The 20,515-nt window shown below is 43.9% G+C and overlaps 1 protein-coding gene across 2 annotated transcripts in view; it reads left to right on the top strand.

The window, feature by feature from the left end:
- The window catches only part of RASSF6 (Ras association domain family member 6), a 263,285-nt gene that overhangs the window by 185,980 nt on the left and 56,790 nt on the right, over positions 1 to 20,515 (top strand). The gene's annotated exons all lie outside the window — the stretch shown is intronic.

The raw sequence follows: 20,515 nt of genomic DNA, 5'->3' as shown, positions 1-20,515 counted from the left end.
CTTGCCTCTTTCTGCACCCCGCTTGCCTCTTTCTGCACCTCTGTTAGTTCTTTCTGCACTGCTCTTATTTCTTTCTACACCTCTCTTACTTCCATTTGCCTCTTTCTGCACCCTTCTTCCCTCTTTTTTCACCTCTCGTGCCTTTTTCTGCACCTCTCTTGTACTCTTTCTGCACCCCTATAGCCTCTTTACGCATCTCTTTTGCTTGTTTATGCTCTTCATTAGCCTCTTTCTGTACCCCTCTGGCCTCCTTCTGCACCTCTATTGTTTTTTACTGCACTGCTCTTGCTTCTTTCTGCACCCCTCTTGCCTCTATTGGCACCCCTCTTCTCTCTTTGTGCACACCTGTTTCCTCTTTCTGCACCGCTTCTACCTGTTTCTGCACCTCTGCTGCCTCTTTCTGAACTTCTCTTTCCTCTTTCTGCACCTATGTTGCTTCTTCCTGCACTTGTCTTGCCTCTTTCTGCACCCCTCTTCTCTCTTTTTACACCTCTGTTGCTTCTTTCTGTACTTCTCTTGCTTTTTTCTGCACCTCTCTCGCCTCTTTATGCACCCTTCATCCCTCTTTCTGCACCTCTCTTGCCTCTTTCTGCACCCCTCTTCCCTCTTTCTGCACACACAGACCTACTTTTTAATTGACCTCAGGATCAGCAGTGCACACATGCAAGTGCAGAAAAGGGCTGCTGGCCTCTAAACTGTCATTCCCTAATACATTTTTGGGACTTAGAGGTAGTTTTAATCCCCCTGCCCTATTATATACTAAGGCCTTACAGGGGAGGTGATGCCAATCCCTGAGGTACCCCAACCCGTAGTGTACCCTAGTGTATGTAGGTGGTTTCACTGTATTCTAAGTGTCTTTCAGCATAGCACTGGCTCCGGGCTTGGTTAGGCAGAGCCCAGGGTCAGTCAGAGTCAGTTACCACCAGTACCAGTCAACAACAAGTTGGGGTGGTGCCCAGGGCACAGGATGACTTTGCAACAAGGCCTCTTTTTGTACCTCTGTTGGTTCCTTCTGCATATCTCTTGCTTCTTTCTGCACCTTTCTTCCTCTTTCCGGACTTCTGTTGCCTCTTTCTGCACCTCTATTGGTTCTTTCTGCACTGCTCTTGCGTCTATCTGCTACTCTCTTGCACATTTCTGTATCCCTCTTGCCTCTTTCTGCACCTAAGTTACTGCTTTCTATACCTCTCTTGCCTCTGTGTGCAGCCCTGTTCCCTCTTTGTGCACCTCTTACGCCTGTTTCTGCAACTTTATTGCCTCTTTCTGTACTTTTCTTACTTTCTCTGCACCTCTGTTGCCTCCTTTTGTGCTTCTCTTGCCTCTTTCTGCACCTCTCTTGCCTCTTTCTGTACCGTAGTTGCTTCTTTCTGCACTTCTCTTGCTTCTTGCTATACCTCTCTTGCTTCTTTCTGTACCTCTTGTGCCACTTTCTACACACTTCTTCCCTTTTCCTGCACATATCTTGGTTCTTTCTGAACTGCTCTTAGCTCTTTCTGTACCTCTCTTGCCTCTTTATGCTTCTTTCTGCACTTCTCTTGCTTCTTTCTGCACCCCGCTTGCCTCTTTCTGCACCTCTGTTAGTTCTTTCTGCACTGCTCCTATTTCTTTCTACACCTCTCTTACTTTCATTTGCCTCTTTTTGCACCCTTCTTCCCTCTTTTTGCACCTCTCGTGCCTTTTTCTGCACCTCTCTTGTCCTCTTTCTGCACCCCTGTAGCCTCTTTACGCATCTCTTTTGCTTGTTTATGCTCTTCATTTGCCTCTTTCTGTACCCCTCTTGCCTCCTTCTGCACCTCTATTGTTTTTTACTGTACTGCTCTTGCTTCTTTCTGCTCCCCTCTTGCCTCTTTTGGCACCCCTCTTCTCTCTTTGTGCACACCTGTTTCCTCTTTCTGCACCGCTTCTACCTGTTTCTGCACCTCTGCTGCCTCTTTCTGAACTTCTCTTGCCTCTTTCTGCACCTATGTTGCTTCTTCCTGCACTTGTCTTGCCTCTTTCTGCACCCCTCTTCTCTCTTTTTGCACCTCTGTTGCTTCTTTCTGTACTTCTCTTGCTTTTTTCTGCACCTCTCTCGCCTCTTTATGCACCCTTCATCCCTCTTTCTGCACCTCTCTTGCTTCTTTCTGCACCCCTCTTCCCTCTTCTGCACACACAGGCCTACTTTTAAATTGACCTCAGGCTCAGCAGTGCACACATGCAAGTGCACAAAAGGGCTGCTGGCCTCTAAACTTTCATTCCCTAATACATTCTAGGGACTTAGAGGTAGTTTTAATCCCCCTGTCCTATTATGTACTAAGGCCTTACAGGGGAGGTGATGCCAATCCCTGGGGTACCCCAACCCGTAGTGTACCCTAGTGTATGTAGGTGTTTTCACTGTATTCTAAGTGTCTTTCAGCATAGCACTGGCTCCGGGCTTGGTTAGGCAGAGCCCAGGGTCAGTCAGAGTCAGTTACCACCAGTACCAGTCAACAACAAGTTGGGGTGGTGCCCAGGGCACAGGATGACTTTGCAACAAGGCCTCTTTTTGTACCTCTGTTGGTTCCTTCTGCATATCTCTTGCTTCTTTCTGCACCTTTCTTCCTCTTTCTGGACTTCTGTTGCCTCTTTCTGCACCTCTATTGGTTCTTTCTGCACTGCTCTTGCTTCTATCTGCTACTCTCTTGCACATTTCTGTATCCCTCTTGCCTCTTTCTGCACCTATGTTACTGCTTTCTATACCTCTCTTGCCTCTGTGTGCAGCCCTGTTTCCTCTTTGTGCACCTCTTATGCCTGTTTCTGCAACTTTATTGCCTCTTTCTGTACTTTTCTTACTTTCTCTGCACCTCGGTTGCCTCCTTTTGTGCATCTCTTGCCTCTTTCTGCACCTCTCTTGCCTCTTTCTGTACCTCAGTTGCTTCTTTCTGCACTTCTCTTGCTTCTTGCTACACCTCTCTTGCTTCTTTCCGTACCTCTTGTGCCACTTTCTACACCCTTCTTCCCTTTTCCTGCACATATCTTGGTTCTTTCTGAACTGCTCTTAGCTCTTTCTGTACCTCTCTTGCCTCTTTGTGCTTCTTTCTGCACTTCTCTTGCCTCTTTCTGCACCCCGCTTGCCTCTTTCTGCACCTCTGTTAGTTCTTTCTGCACTGCTCTTATTTCTTTCTACACCTGCCTTACTTCCATTTGCCTCTTTCTGCACCCTTCTTCCCTCTTTTTTCACCTCTCGTGCCTTTTTCTGCACCTCTCTTGTCCTCTTTCTGCACCCCTATAGCCTCTTTACGCATCTCTTTTGCTTGTTTATGCTCTTCATCTGCCTCTTTCTGTACCCCTCTTGCCTCCTTCTGCACCTCTATTGTTTTTACTGCACTGCTCTTGCTTCTTTCTGCACTCCTCTTGCCTCTTTTGGCACCCCTCTTCTCTCTTTGTGCACACCTGTTTCCTTTTCTGCACCACTTCTACCTGTTTCTGCACCTCTGCTGCCTCTTTCTGAACTTCTCTTGCCTCTTTCTGCACCTATGTTGCTTCTTCCTGCACTTGTCTTGCCTCTTTCTGCACCCCTCTTCTCTCTTTTTGCACCTCTGTTGCTTCTTTCTGTACTTCTCTTGCTTTTTTCTGCACCTCTCTCGCCTCTTTATGCACCCTTCATCCCTCTTTCTGCACCTCTCTTGCCTCTTTCTGCACCCCTCTTCCCTCTTTCTGCACACACAGGCCTACTTTTAAATTGACCTCAGGCTCAGAAAGTGCACACATGCAAGTGCAGAAAAGGGCTGCTGGCCTCTAAACTGTCATTCCCTAATACATTCTAGGGACTTAGAGGTAGTTTTAACCCCCCTGTCCTATTATGTACTAAGGCCTTACAGGGGAGGTGATGCCAATCCCTGGGGTACCCCAACCCGTAGTGTACGCTAGTGTATGTAGGTGTTTTCACTGTATTCTAAGTGTCTTTCAGCATAGCACTGGCTCTGGGCTTGGTTAGGCAGAGCCCAGGGTCAGTCAGAGTCAGTTACCACCAGTACCAATCAACAACAAGTTGGGGTGATGCCAAGGGCACAGGATGACTTTGCAACAAGGCCTCTTTTTGTACCTCTGTTGGTTCCTTCTGCATATCTCTTGCTTCTTTCTGTACCTTTCTTCCTCTTTCTGGACTTTTGTTGCCTCTTTCTGCACCTCTATTGGTTCTTTCTGCACTTCTCTTGCTTCTATCTGCTACTCTCTTGCACATTTCTGTATCCCTCTTGCCTCTTTCTGCACCTATGTTACTGCTTTCTATACCTCTCTTGCCTCTGTGTGCAGCCCTGTTCCCTCTTTGTGCACCTCCTACGCCTGTTTCTGCAACTTTATTGCCTCTTTCTGTACTTTTCTTACTTTCTCTGCACCTCTGTTGCCTCCTTTTGTGCTTCTCTTGCCTTTTTCTGCACCTCTCTTGCCTCTTTCTGTACCTCAGTTGCTTCTTTCTGCACTTCTCTTTCTTCTTGCTACACCTCTCTTGCTTCTTTCTGTACCTCTTGTGCCACTTTCTACACCTTTCTTCCCTTTTCCTGCACATATCTTGGTTCTTTCTGAACTGCTCTTAGCTCTTTCTGTACCTCTCTTGCCTCTTTGTGCTTCTTTCTGCACTTCTCTTGCCTCTTTCTGCACCCCGCTTGCCTCTTTCTGCACCTCTGTTAGTTCTTTCTGCACTGCTCTTATTTCTTTCTACACCTCTCTTACTTCCATTTGCCTCTTTCTGCGCCCTTCTTCCCTCTTTTTGCACCTCTCGTGCCTTTTTCTGCACCTCTCTTGTCCTGTTTCTGCACCCCTATAGCCTCTTTACGCATCTCTTTTGCTTGTTTATGCTCTTCATTTGCCTCTTTCTGTACCCCTCTTGCCTCCTTCTGCACCTCTATTTTTTTTTACTGCACTGCTCTTGCTTATTTCTGCACCCCTCTTGCCTCTTTTGGCACCCCTCTTCTCTCTTTGTGCACACCTGTTTCCTCTTTCTGCACCGCTTCTATCTGTTTCTGCACCTCTGCTGCCTCTTTCTGAACTTCTCTTGCCTCTTTCTGCACCTATATTGCTTCTTCCTGCACTTGCCTTGCCTCTTTCTGCACCCCTCTTCTCTCTTTTTGCACCTCTGTTGCTTCTTTCTGTACTTCTCTTGCTTTTTTCTGCACCTCTCTCGCCTCTTTATGCACCTTTCATCCCTCTTTCTGCACCTCTCTTGCCTCTTTCTGCATCCCTCTTCCCTCTTTCTGCACACACAGGCCTACTTTTAAATTGACCTCAGGCTCAGCAGTGCACACATGCAAGTGCAGAAAAGGGCTGCTGGCCTCTAAACTGTCATTCCCTAATACATTCTAGGGACTTAGAGGTAGTTTTAATCCCCCTGTCCTATTATGTACTAAGGCCTTACAGGGGAGGTGATGCCAATCCCTGGGGTACCCCAACCCGTAGTGTACCCTAGTGTATGTAGGTGTTTTCACTGTATTCTAAGTGTCTTTCAGCATAGCACTGGCTCCGGGCTTGGTTAGGCAGAGCCCAGGGTCAGTCAGAGTCAGTAACCACCAGTACCAGTCAACAACAAGTTGGGGTGGTGCCCAGGGCACAAGATGACTTTGCAACAAGGCCTCTTTTTGTACCTCTGTTGGTTCCTTCTGCATATCTCTTGATTCTTTCTGCACCTTTCTTCCTCTTTCTGGACTTCTGTTGCCTCTTTCTGCATTTCTCTTGCTTCTTTCTGTGACTTTCTTCCTCTTTCTGCACATGTCCTTCCTCTGTAGGCATAGTTAGAAATTAGCATTTAAAAAACCTTAGAAATTCACTGAGAAAACAATAGGTTTCAGGGACGGTATAGTTAGAAATTAACATTTAAAAAAACTTTGAAATTCCCTGACAAAACCATAGGTTTCAGGGAAGTTATAGTTAGAAATTAGCATTTAAAAAACGTTTGAAATTCACTGGAAAAACGTAGGTTTCAGGGATGTATAGTTAGAAAATAGCATTTAAAAAATCATAGAAATTCACTGAAAAAATCATAGGTTTCAGGGAAATTATAGTTAGAAATTAGCATTTAAAAAACATAGGAATTCATTGAAAAAAAGCACAGGTTTCAGGGACGTTATAGTTAGTTGGACATTTCACTCGTACAAAACAAGAGCAATTCGACCGTTATAGTTAGTTGAGCTAACTATATCTCACACCCCCGCAATCCACTGCTGATGACGTGACACATTACGTCACTCCTGACATGGTCAGTGACATCACTGATGACATCGCTGATGACATCTCCATCACTGATGAGATCATCCAATGTGACCATCTGATGCACCTCCTCACACCCTAATATAACCTTTGATACACCCACTCTAAAATAGAGAATGCCATTCTCGAAACCATACAAACACCAATACCAGTTAGTACAAACCCACCTACTAATTCCTAGATCTACACATACATCTACTCAATCACCCATACAGTCACTCATACATGCAGTCACTCATAGATACAGCCACTATCATATGTAGTCATACACCCATACAGACACTCACACACTACCACTCACCTATAGAGTTACTCACACACCTAGTCAGTCATGCAATCAATTACACTCCCATGTACTCATCTATACAGTTATACACACACCACCTCACCTATTCAGATACCAACAAATACTTATTCTCTTATACAATCACTGACACAAGCACACACTCATGCGTACAGCCACTCTCACAATCACTCACTCTTACATATAGTTAGTTATATACTCCAACACTCACAGATACTGCCTTTCACATATGTAGCTACTCACACATAATCCACTGAGACATCCATCTACTCACCGCCACAGCCATACGCACACACTACTCACCCATACAGCCCTTCGCAGATGCACTCATTAACCCATATACCCACTAAATCACCCACTCACACATCCATGCAGAGAGTTACACCCCCCACCACCCACACACACTCAAGCATCCATACAGGTACTCAGACAACCAATCAATAACCCATATAGACACTCATGTAGATAGTCACCAACCCTTGCAGCCACTTACACACCAACTACAGACTGATAAAGACATTCAAACAGATTAGTCATTCACCCATGCATTCACTAAGACATGTTTAATCACTCACTTATACAGTCAGATATGCCCCCACAAAATCATCCATACAAACACTCATACACCCACTCATTCTTTGGATACACCTTGGCGTATATATAGATAATATTCTTAAACTTTTCAGAAACACTCAGTCACTGGATGATGTCATCAGTGGTGTCATTTGAGATGTCATTAGTGATGTCATTAGTGATGTCACTGACCATGTCATGAGCGATGTAATATGTGATGTCATCAGCAGTGCATTGCGGGGGCACGAGTAATAGTTAGGTCAACTAACTATAATGGCCACATTTCTCTGGTTTTGTGCAAGTGAAGTGTCCATCTAACTATAAGGTCCCTGAAACCTGTGTTTTTTTCAGTAAATTTGAAAGGTTATTTAAAATGCTAATTTCTAACTATAACGTCCCTGAAACCTCTGTTTTTTCCAGTGAATTTTTAAGGTTTTTTTAAATGCTAATTTCTAACTATAACTTCCCTGAAACCTATGGTTTTCTCAGTGAATTTCTAAGGATTTTTAAATGCTAATTTCTAACTATAACATAGCAGTTGTGTTTGCAAAGTGGTGCAGAAAGGAGTCTGAGCCTCCGATCAGCGCTCAGGAATTCCACTGCGTAGGAGAGCTACTTGGCCACCAAAGTCCCTCAGGAGTAAAGTGGACTACATCCCCCAACCAGTACTGTGCCAGGAGGCATGTTTGCAGAGTGGTGGAGAAAGGTGAGTGTGGCCTCTGAAGACCTCTTAGCAATCCTACTGTGTTCAACTACCCATCCTATTACCTCCAGTAGGTCCCTCACAGCAGGATTGCTAAGTTCTCATACCAGACCACGCCCCCTTTCCCCACCACTCTGCAAACACACTTCCTGACATGCTCTTGGACAGGGATTAAAGTCGCCTTCATTGCTGGGGATCCTTAGGGGCCAACTACCCTACCTGATATCTCCAGTATGCCCCAGATAGTGGGATAGCTGAGAGGTGGACACAGGCCACTCCTTCTTTCTCCACCACTCTGCAAACGCACCTCTTGGTGCATTCTGGGTTGGGGCATTAAGTCCCCTTAAATCCTGAGGGTCCCTGGGGGCCAACTAACCCACCAGGTACCTGCAGTAAGCCCCACACAGATGTGTGGAGCTTACTGGAGATACCTGGTGGGTTAGTTGGCCCCTAAGCACCCTTAAGGACCTAGGGGACTTGACTTAAGCCCTTGGTTATCCCCTACTGCCCTTCTCGTACTCTGAGGTCCACTCACCTTCAGCTTCTAGTCACTCCCCGGTTTAAACTTATCAAATTAGGTGGCCGCAGCTTCTCCCATCTGGCTCCCAAGTTATGGAACTCTTTTCCACTCTCACTCAAGACCTCATATTCCCTCTTATCATTTAGGAAATCTTTAAAAACTCTGCTTTTCTCACATTCCCAATAAAATCCCTCTTGTACAGTCTCAGTGTCCTACCAGCGCCAGGAAACTCATGGTGACAGTGCGCTCAACAAATGCCCATTAACATAACAAATGCCCATTAACATAAGCTCCCAACCCACAACGTGCCAAGAGGTGCGTTTGAAGTGTGCTGCAGGGAGGGGTGCCTTTTTTTTTCTTTGAAGGGGGGCTTTGTGGCCCTCCTTCTCATAATATTTTGTTAACCCTGGGGACCCCATCCCCCAGGGCCTTTCACATATTTTATGGTTTTTTTGTGTTTTTTTAAATGGGAAGGGGGCAGATTTTAGCCCCGGGGATCCCAATCCCCCGGGCATGGCCAAGGTTTGCAAGCACCGAAGAATGTTGGTAGAGACAGAACTTTTTAGAATAGGTGCTGGCTTTATACCCTTTGATTCGGGTACTAAAAAGAGGACTGAACTTTGCTGTGGATGGCTTCACTCTTGTCAAGTCTACAATATTCATAGATCCGGCCTTTGACCTCTGGCCAGCAGTAGTGTACAACCAACTATACCCTTGTGTGTTCTCCTTCCAGAAACAGTAATTTTCAGGACCTTTGTGAACTTGTCTGTTCTATGCAGGGCATGGACGCACAGACTCTTCTTGTACTGGGAGAGCTTGTTCCAATTCTAATAATAAAAATGTAGACACCATCTCTATATTTTTTATTTCACAGGACGCAAATCAGAATATGGTTATTCACTATATGAAATGCTGAGTGTTACCTCTGTGAGCTTGTTTTTTAATGTTGCGCCATTAAACATGATTGTGGGCCCTAATAAAGGCCAAACATTCTGCTGAAAAAGAGCCTTATCATTTGCTCACTTCTGAGGCAAATAAAGGTAAATAAATCTCAACTTGTTGACTCTTCCTCCGGAAACTCTCTGTGCCAATGATGCCTGAGTGAGTGAGTGGAGATGGTGCTGGGCTGGAAATCATTGTGCCGGGGGCATTCTCTGCAAAAAGGTTTTTTCCTTGAATTTAGGAATACAATTAAAAACAAGCATTTACAATGCAATGGTCTCGGCATTATTAAAGATAGAGCTATTGGCATTGCTCATGACATTTTTCTTCATTTTTAAAAAAACCCATAAATAAATGGTATTGTCATTTACAATGGTAATAGGTGAGCATTAGAGAGTAGTAGAGAGTATTCACAGAGCCACCCACACACACAGAGCTCCACACACACACACACACAGAGAGCCACCCACACACACACACAGAGCCACACACACACAGAGCCACACACACACACAGCCACCCACACACACACACACACATCTTTACCTTCACATTGAAGGCGTTTGGAAGTGATATTCCATATTGGTTCTGCTTACTATGGGCGACAACCAACCAAATGTGATACAAATAAAAAAAAAACAGAAAACAAAAGCGCAGACATTGCTTGCGGCTTCACTAATATATAATTACAGAATACGCAGAATTCCGTGGTGATGCCGATTTCAGCAATCAGATCCTTTCCATATAGGCCATATTGCACCATTCATTAAAGGTCTAGTCCTATAGGTGTTCTCTGGCATCTTCTGAAATATATTTTTGGCATGGGTTCATTTGCGCCAGCGCTCGTCCCTTTAAAGCATGACTACAAATGCTAGAAGCATCCCCTAAAAGGTGGTGTTAGGCCCAATTTAACAAAGCATTCATAATGGCAACGAATTTGTGTAGGAGACCTATGTGATGTGCATTCTGAACATCCAAATGACGGTTGTGCTGGGAACGTGAAATGTGATGTGCTTACAGACGAGATGTGTGGACAGCCATAGAGACGCAGCTAATTCATTAAACTGAGATAAAGATGCACGGACGAAAACGTGTAGAGTGGCCTCTCTCTCCTCTGGGCGGTTACGTGTCTCTGTCGGGAAGGCTGAAGCAAGTGCGAAGGCTGCGGTTTGAACGGCAGCTGCCATAATCGCTCTAAAAACGCTAGTGAGTCACCACGGTGGCTTCACCTGCAGGCAAGAAGCCTTCCTTAAGGCATCGCATGTTTAGATCCCATCACGGGCCTCAAGAAGCAAAGCAGCCCGCTCGCAGAATGTGACTAACGTGCAATTCCAATGCTGTGTGCAACGAGCACCACTCCCTTTTCTCTACAACAAACACCCCATGTCTCGTGTGTCTGAAACAGATGAAGGAGCAAGCCCTGGCAAAGGCAACACAACAGAATACCAGGCAACAGAATACCAGTTGAGGGGTGGGGAGAGGCTGCTGCTTGGCACACAGCGCCAGAAGCAAGCAATAAAATTAGGCAAAAATCTCTCCCAACATGTTGACATCCGCAGCACACTACTGTTGGGACATCATTTGCATGCTGCGGTGGTTCGGACTTTATGCAACAAAATCAATCCCTCCTGCAAAATACACTAGATTCAGTACGCACGGCGCACATACCCGGCACATAGAGCACACACAGCATCAGCAAACTTGACGGCAGCATCGTTTCCATGAAGGAAAGGTACCATTAGCACAGCTTGTCTTCGTGCTCCTCTCCCAGAGCGAAGGTGGCATCAAAACAAGCTGCCGCTGTCTGTTTGCATGCAGTGTCTATTCATAGGCTACTTATAGGTTCGATGAAGCATCACCACAATGTGTCCCTGCCTTTGTGCATGCCTTGCCCCTCCAGAAAACTGCCCACGGGCGAGATGAGGGCAGCAACACGGTCTAGGGAGGACTGTGCATGCAGGAACCCTACATCGCCTGTCAATGGAGATGGGGCATCGACACCGTGTGGGTGCACACAGGTCTCCTCAGGGATCCATCAGTATTGCCGGGCGCTGCAGACAGGTATCCAGTACCGGCGCAGGCGATGAGGCGCGCTGTGCAGTGGCACGCAGCAAGCACTGCATGCGAGGTCTGTGCTGTGCCCCTCCACGGTTTCCTGCTGCCAGTGTGCATGCAGTGGCACACGACGAATACGACAAACACTGGCGGCAGCCGCTATGCAAGGACCCCGGGTAGCCATGCCGGGGGGGGGGGGGTTCCCTACCTTTCAGACGAGGACGACTTCTCGGAGTTAACTGACATCAGCAGCTCACTGCTTCCGCTGGCCGTGTGGAGAATGATGGTGGAGCGCCGAGGCTGGGCAGCTCTCGGACTCGCTCTGTGTGGGGTTGTTTCATGCGCTGCTGCGGGTGCCGGGTCCTGGTTCACGGGCGCTGCGGCGCAGGAAGGCTTTCGAGCAGGATCCAGAGGCGACGGCGGCGGCGGCCTGGCTGCACTGTGCACATGACTACCGGGGAGGCAGGCGCTACCACTGTACGCGGCGCGGGGGAGGCCGTCCCCGCTCGCCCCACCTCACACAGCACACGGGGGTGGATGCGTGATTCGGTTCCATGTTTAAATATCGATTACAAAAATATAGTTTACAAAAATATAGATGCAAAAATATCAATTACAAAAATATCGACTCCCTATACTTAAACAGATAAGTACAATAATATCGACTCAAAAATATAAATGTAAAAAATATAGATGTAAAAAATATCGACTTTAAAAAATATTATAACTTAAATTAAATAATTAAATATTATTAATATTATTAACAAAATAAATTACATTACATTTATATTTTAACTATTTATAACAAATAAACTTAATTTAATCATAAACTTAATAAATGTGTACATATACATATATTTTCTTAAATAAATTTTATTATTTTCTTTATTTTATTAATAAACTTTAAACATTTTGAATAAAATAACATTTTCTATATTTAATTAACACATAAAAGTATTTAAAAATTATAATACATACATTTAATAACAAATTTAAAACATTAGTAGTTAAAACATTTGATAGCGTAGGGGTAAAAATTACTATTCCCACTCCAGAGGGTGCAACAGTAGGGAAAGCGTTGGATAGCGTAGGGGTAAAAATTACTATTCCCACTCCAGAGGGTGCAACAGTAGGGAAAGCGTTGGATAGCGTAGGGGTAAAAATTACTATTTCCACTCCAAAGGGTGCAACAGTAGGGAAAGCGTTGGATAGTGTAGGGTTAAAAGTTACTATTCTCACTCCAGAGGGTGCAACAGTAGGGAAAGCGTTGGATAGTGTAGGGGTAAAAATTACTATTCCCACTCCAAAGGGTACAACATTAGGGAAAGCGCTGGATAGCGTTGGGGTAAAAATTACTATTCCCACTCCAGAGGGTGCAACAGTAGGGAAAGCGTTGGATAGCGTAGGAGTAAAAATTACTATTTCCACTCCAGAGGGTGCAACAGTAGGGAAAGCATCGGATAGCGTAGGTGTAAAAATTACTATTTCCACTCCAAAGGGTGCAACAGTAGGGAAAGCATTGGATAGCGTAGGGGTAAAAATTACTATTCCCACTCCAGAGGGTGCAACAGTAGGGAAAGCGTTGGATAGCGTAGGGGTAAAAATTACTATTCCAACTCCAGTGAGTGCAACAGTAGGGAAAGCGCTGGATAGCGTAGAGGTAAAAATTACTATTCCCACTCCAAAGGGTGCAACAGTAGGGAAAGCGCTGGATAGCGTAGGGGTAAAAATTACTATTCCCACTCCAGAGGGTGCAACAGTAGGGAAAGCGTTGGATAGCGTAGGAGTAAAAATTACTATTCCCACTCCAGAGGGTGCAACAGTAGGGAAAGCATTGGATAGCGTAGGGGTAAAAATTACTATTCCCATTCCAAAGGGTGCAGCAGTAGGGAAAGCGTTGAATAGCGTAGGGGTAAAAATTACTATTCCCACTCCAGAGGGTGCAACAGTAGGGAAAGCATTGGATAGCGTAGGGGTAAAAATTACTATTCCCACTCCAGAGGGTGCAACAGTAGGGAAAGCGTTGGATAGCGTAGGGGTAAAAATTACTATTCCCACTCCAAAGTGTACAACAGTAGGGAAAGCGCTGGATAGCGTAGGGGTAAAAATTACTATTCCCACTCCAGAGGGTGCAACAGTAGGGAAAGAGTTGGATTGCGTAGGAGTAAAAATTACTATTCCCACTCCAGAGGGTGCAACAGTAGGGAAAGCATTGGATAGCGTAGGTGTAAAAATTACTATTTCCACTCCAAAGGGTGCAACAGTAGGGAAAGCGTTGGATAGCGTAGGGGTAAAAATTACTATTCCCACTCCAGAGGGTGCAACAGTAGGGAAAGCGTTGGATAGCGTAGGAGTAAAAATTACTATTCCCACTCCAGAGGGTGCAACAGTAGGGAAAGCATTGGATAGCGTAGGGGTAAAAATTACTATTCCCACTCCAAATGGTGCAACAGTAGGGAAAGCATTGAATAGCGTAGGGGTAAAAATTACTATTCCCACTCCAAAGGGTGCAACAGTAGGAAAAGCGTTGGATAGCGTAGGGGTAAAAATTACTATTCCAACTCCAGTGAGTGCAACAGTAGGGAAAGCGTTGGATAGCGTAGAGGTAAAAATTACTATTCCCACTCCAAAGGGTGCAACAGTAGGGAAAGCGCTGGATAGCGTAGGGGTAAAAATTACTATTCCCACTCCAGAGGGTGCAACAGTAGGGAAAGCGTTGGATAGCGTAGTAGTAAAAATTACTATTCCCACTCCAGAGGGTGCACCAGTAGGGAAAGCATTGGACAGCGTAGGGGTGAAAATTACTATTCCCACTCCAGTGAGTGCAACAGTAGGGAAAGCGTTGGATAGCGTAGGTGTAAAAATTACTATTCCCACTCCAGAGAGTGCAACAGTAGGGAAAGCGTTGGATAGCGTAGGGGTGAAAATTACTATTCCCACTCCACAGGGTACAACAGTAGGGAAAGCGCTGGAACCCAAAACAATAAAAAAAAACTAACTATCACATTTTTTATTACATTTAATTTCCAATATAAACATAAATAATATATACATTTAAATATTTTATTATTAACAAAGATAATAAAAAAATATATATTTACACATTATTTAACACTATAATATCCACCACACACCTAAAAATAATTACACAATTACATTTCATATTTACTAATTAATTAATGATAATGAAATTATTTTTTTAATTAATTATTTAATTATTTAATTGACAGATTTCACACCATACAAACTTATAAACACCACAACACAAACCTACATTTAATTACACATTTACAATTAATAATTACTAATTAATTAATGGTAATTAATGTATAAAGTATTTTATAATTAATTACTTCACACCATTTACACATATAAACTCCTCTACACACACCTAAAATTAGTTAAACAATTAACATATTTAATTAACATAATTAATTAATTAACATAATTAATTAATAATTGACTAATTGAAATTAATTAACAAATAATTATTAAATTAACACATTAATTAATCAATTAATGTTATATATTTAAATTACTTCCCATCCTATTCCCCTATAAAACCCACAACCCGCTACAGAACTAATAACACAAAATCCAACATAATATACATTAATAACTATTAAAATTCAACAACATATATTAAAATGACAAACAATTCTCATTAAAAACACTAAAATACATGACATTATTTAAAAATCGATATTTTTGTAAACTATATTTTGTAAACAATATTTATTACAACTATATTATTGTTATCGATATTACTTACCTGTCTGTCGATATTTTGGTCAAACTATATTTTTGTTATCGATATTTCTTCAATTCGATATTTCTGCGGCGATATTTATGTCAGACGATATTTCTCTGACGATATTCCTGCTCTGCACCGCGTGATTCCAGTAAAAGTGAAGTCGCTGCGAAGCACGGGTGAGTGCCAGGGGCTCGCTTCCCAATATGGGAGCCTCGTGGCCAGACTCCTCTTTCTCCTTCCGGGTCCCAGGCGGCGCAGCCTCACCTCAGGGAAGCTCTTCCTGGCTTGAGGTGCCGGCGGCACAAACAGTGGGGCAGGGGCACTAAGAACGGCACAAACAGGGGGACAGAGGCTTACCTCATGTCCTCTGTAGACGCTGCTCGAGCAGCAAAATGGCAGCCAGCAACTCTGATAATTTTCGGATTCGGGGGCGTGTTTTGCTGTTCTGAGTGACGGATGAGGTCACTGTTTAAAGAACAGCAAAATTTACGCCCCCGGAATCGGAAAAAGACGGGGCTAAATCGGAGTGACGCATCTCTCCTCCAATGGCTGGCCTCCGTTTAGGAAGCCAGCCAATGGAGGAGAGACGAAAAGAGAGGCGGGATAAAGCAGCCACTCTAAGTAACAATAATTCTCCGGACTTCCGGTCTTGGCCTACGGCCAAGCCTACAGTCCCTCGACCTGAACAACCATGTTGCTAGCAAAATGCAGTTAGTTCCTTTCAAGATTGCGCTTGAAACATATGAAGTTATTGTTCCTTGTTATTGGGACTGACAGAAAAACCACACAGACCTTGAAATATAGACATTTTTGAGGGAACAGATTTTGTGTGGGATGACTTCAACTCCTGGCAGTTCTCAGCTCAAAGGGGGGTGGGGGGAGATCTTGGAATGCGAGCTTGTAAAACCCACCCAAGCCATAAACCACTTTGGAGCCTGGAAGAAACATCCACAACTGTTAGCTGCAAGGCAAGGCGGGCTCTGGGCCTATTCTCTACAGCCCGTGGACTTGGGCACAACAAATCACTAAGCAAACGCCACAGTGGCCTTTGTTTGCACAGGATTCCGCGTGTTTGCACCAAATCAACAGGCATCCTGCCTTCTTCCCACATCACCAAACCCCGGGTGAAGCGGAGCTTAATTCAATAACAGGAACAAAGGTCGACAGGAAGTGTTCACAACCAGAAGCATTTGCACTTGAATAAAAGCCATACACATGGCCCAATGACACCCATGCTCTTCTGGAAGAAGTACGTTTGTTCCAGTGTGTTATGGGCTACATGTGAACAGGCCGCCACCGCCCAAAAAGAAGACTGGGTGCATTGACATGTACACATATAACGGCATGTATGTATACAGCGTGCATGCTTTAACTTGTAACCAATATAGAAGGCCTCTAGATGCATCTGGTAGGGCATGCTTGACAAAGCCATACCCGCAGGCATATAAAATACCCAGGCCTCGATGTATGTATTAAACATAGATGCATGCGCACTTGTACACAGCGACCCGTTTATAATACACATGCCCCCAGATCCATCAAGCATCCATTTTGCGATTCCTTATTAGCGAAAAATAAGGAATCGCTAATAAGGAATAGCAAAATGCTATGCAAGAAGAACTCACTCAAAAAATAGCGATTTCATAAAATTCCTTAATTGCGACTCGCAAATTGCGAGTCGCAATTAAGGAGTACCTCCCCATTCATTCCTATGGGCCTAGAGGCCCATAGGAATGAATGGGAAGACATTCTCAATTTGCGAATCGCAGTTAGCGAATTGCAAATTGAGAATGCAATTTCAAGGGTGAAGGGGTGTCCAAAGGACACCCTGTTGCACCCCTGAAATTCATCTTTGCACATCTAGGGCATGTGTGTGCGCAACATGAAACTTTGAAAAATGCACAAAAGTGAATTTTTCAAACTTTTTGCAAATTACCATGAAGTTGAACTTCATGGTAATTTGCTACTCCTAATAGCGAAATCGCTAATTTTTTTACTTTGATCCATTGCATTTAAGGAATCTCAATTTGAGATTCCTTAAAGGGAAGTAATCGCAATTTAGTGAATTCTTAATTTGCGATTTTTGCATTTGGGATGATGCATCCCAAATCCAAAAATACTGGTCGCAAAGGGGCAGATTCAGAGAATCTGCCCCTTTACGAGCGGATTTTACCTTGATGCATCTGGGCCATGGTCCATGTAACCTACAGTAAATGTAATTTGCACACAGGTGGTGTTTCTGCAGAAACACAGGGTGGGTAGCATCTGCCTCCGAGTTTTGGTGACTTTTAGATGGCCCGTGGTGAGCATGAAACATTAAATTATGGGGTGGGTGGGGTGCTTAGGGTTTCCCCTGTGAGTTCACACTCAGGAACCCACACAAGAGTCGGGAGCAGGTGGGAGGGTACCCTCTACCACCAACATAGGCGAGGGGCAAAATATATCCCAAATGCAGCCACCCACAGGGTCGAAGACTGTAATATGAAGGCATCGTGGCAATAATCGATACATCTTGTGAATAGCACGTGTCTAAAATGTGCATATTTCAAAACCTGGGACTCGGTTCACAATTGGATAGTGGAAGAAAGCAGATTAGAAATATAATTTCTTCTTGGCTGTTAGTAAACTTGTTTGACATGTCTCTTGAATAAAACGGCCCTGGGGTCACTGCCAAGGTGGGGCGCTTTGTTTCTTTTTTAAATTTCTGCCGGATTTGTGAATTCAGCCCATTTAATAAAAAAAAAGTTTTTTAGGCCCTGGTATTCCTTGTGGGACCCCGTGAGCAGGCCTAGGGGGTCAGGGTGTTTCCACCCTGCCCCCTTTTCTTGTTTAACATTTTTTCGTGACTCGGTTACCGAGTCACAAGATGGCTGCCAATACTTACTGGTTTAGAGTGTTGGCAGCCAATCAGAATGAAGCTCCTACTCTGTAGGGTAAGCGCTTGCTTCACTGTGCTCAGATATCGATATTTTAATTTTTTTAATTTCTCAGGAAATAATGAATGGATTTACACCATTTGAAAAAAAGGGCGCTTTCTGAACGAAAAGCTACCTTTTTGCAAAATTTGGTGTAATTCCGTTCAGCAGTTCGGGCTGTAGCCTGTTCCAAAATTCCTATGGGAATGAACATTTGGAAAACGCTGACCTGAATGAACCATTAGTTTGGAAAAGTTCGCGAAGATTTGTCAAACGGTGCCAAAGATATTGGCAAAAGAAAAAACGCTTTTTGAATAGATACAAGATCCTAACTATAACTACCTACTGGCGAACCCATAACCAAATTTAAGGGAACAACAGAAACTAGATCAACTAGATATGAGAAAGACATAGTGAAATGTAAGTAAGGAAAGTTTGCTTGAGACAAAAGAAACTATGATGGACCAGGTTCTGACATTTGTGAAAAGATAAAACAAACCAAGCATAATGGAGCAAAAAGAATAAAATATGGAAGTATTTAAGAAAGTGGTGAATCTATGGACTTCACAGATACCTCTAATCCACTCAATAAAGTACACTTTTTAGAGGCATACTGGGTATTGCACAGTGGCATAAGGGCAAAAAAAAACCCTGGGCTGCCAAACGACATTGGAGACATTGCTGGTCTCTCTGCACACATTTTAATATGAGAATTGATACAACAGAACTTGGCAACGTACAGAGTGATGAAGAGGTGACTACAATTTTTTATGATATGAGCCTCACTATGGATAATTACTAAAAGAATGGATTTAAACAAAAACCATACACTCTTCACACGTGCCCTTTAACAGTGTAGACTTCTTTCACAAACTATTAAGTAATTGTAATATTTGAGGAGACGTAAATTTGCCAGACCAAAAAGAATGTAGCCTGGTCCCAGTACAAGGCATTACAGGCACTGAGGGGGGAATAGGGATCTAGTGATTAAACCCTCAGATAAAGGGAGGAATATTGTGGTCTGGTCTAGAAATAAGTACATGAAGGAAGCCTTATGTTAGCGTGATAAAGCTTGTTACAGGCAGGGAGACAATAAATATCAAAAGGAACTAGTAGTCAGATATCACTCATCTCTGGATAAATGGAGGGAACTTGGAAAATTAGAACATGAAGATTACATCTTCCTAAAGAAATTACAACCCATAATTCTCATATTCTGCATGCTCCTGAATGTATATAAAGAATCAATTCATCTGTCTGAAAGACCAATAGCAGCCTTGATTACAAATCACTTAGAAAAACCATCTATATATAGAGATTTTCTCTTTCCCATGGTAGAGACACTGCCATGTGGATCCATTGTTTAAACACGCAGACCCGATTTTGGGTGTTTCATCTTTCAAGTGACCGCCTCAGTCTGCTCTCCGGACACAGTCTTTGTATAAAGTAGCACTTCTCACAGCAAATAGCACAAGAGTTTTCTTTAAGCCCGGCAACCCCCAAAACACAGGCAGAATGTGATGTGGGTTTTCTTCGCCTGGTTGTCACAACTGAAGAAGCAATCAGAAGGAGGCAAACACACAAGCCTCATCTAGAAACGTACTCACCTCACACAAAAGAGAGTGAAGTCCCACCCCTCAAGCCTACTATCCACAAAATGGCAGTGCTCAGGAATACTAATAAGCAGCTCCATGCTAACAAACACCTCATGCCCTGACTGCATCCCCATTTCCTCATTTCAGTGTGTGAGTCTCATCCCTCCAGCTAAAGGAAAAGAGGCAATGCTGTGAGAGCACAGAATTTACCCTCACTCTTCTTCTGTGCCAGGCCAAATGCTTCAAAATGGATTCCTCGGACCCCCATTCTTAGGCTCGCTAATGTGCACAGCTTATCACCAAGTTACATGCACTATGCATGTGACATACACACGGAATGCCAGCAGAAGGCTCTGGGCATGGATATCATAGCAGAACTTTACACACGTGGGCCAATAAGCCTCACTACCAGTGACACAAACAAAAAGATCTTGTCACACCACTGATTCTTCTAAAAACACACACCGCTGCCGACCTGTATTCTGTGTTGCACCCGGAACTGGGACCGCAATCCTCTGCCCACAATGAGGGCATGCTTGGCATGGCCCTCCAGGTCACAGGACACGTCCTGGACTTCAAATAGTCAACACCAGGCCTAGGCTTATGTGCACATACTTAGATTAGCATGCCATCACACCAAATTATAAGTCAGGATAACAGATATACAAGCAGTTAGGGAATCAGAGGAGGGGAATACACCTGTATACCATGCAGGGGACATCTCCGTCCCAGTGCGCATGTGCGCACACACACACACATATGTAGATGGATTGACAGATGGACAGGCAGGCATACCGATGGAAAGAGATAGATAGATAGATAGATAGATAGATAGATAGATAGATAGATAGATAGATAGATAGATAGATAGATAGATAGATAGATAGATAGATAGATAGATAGATAGACAGATAGATATTTTATTTTGCCGCTAA

The sequence above is a fragment of the Lissotriton helveticus genome, chromosome 2_1, assembly GCF_964261635.1.
Source record: "Lissotriton helveticus chromosome 2_1, aLisHel1.1, whole genome shotgun sequence".
Lineage (NCBI taxonomy): Eukaryota > Metazoa > Chordata > Amphibia > Caudata > Salamandridae > Lissotriton > Lissotriton helveticus.
This window is presented reverse-complemented; position numbering and strand designations above follow the sequence as displayed.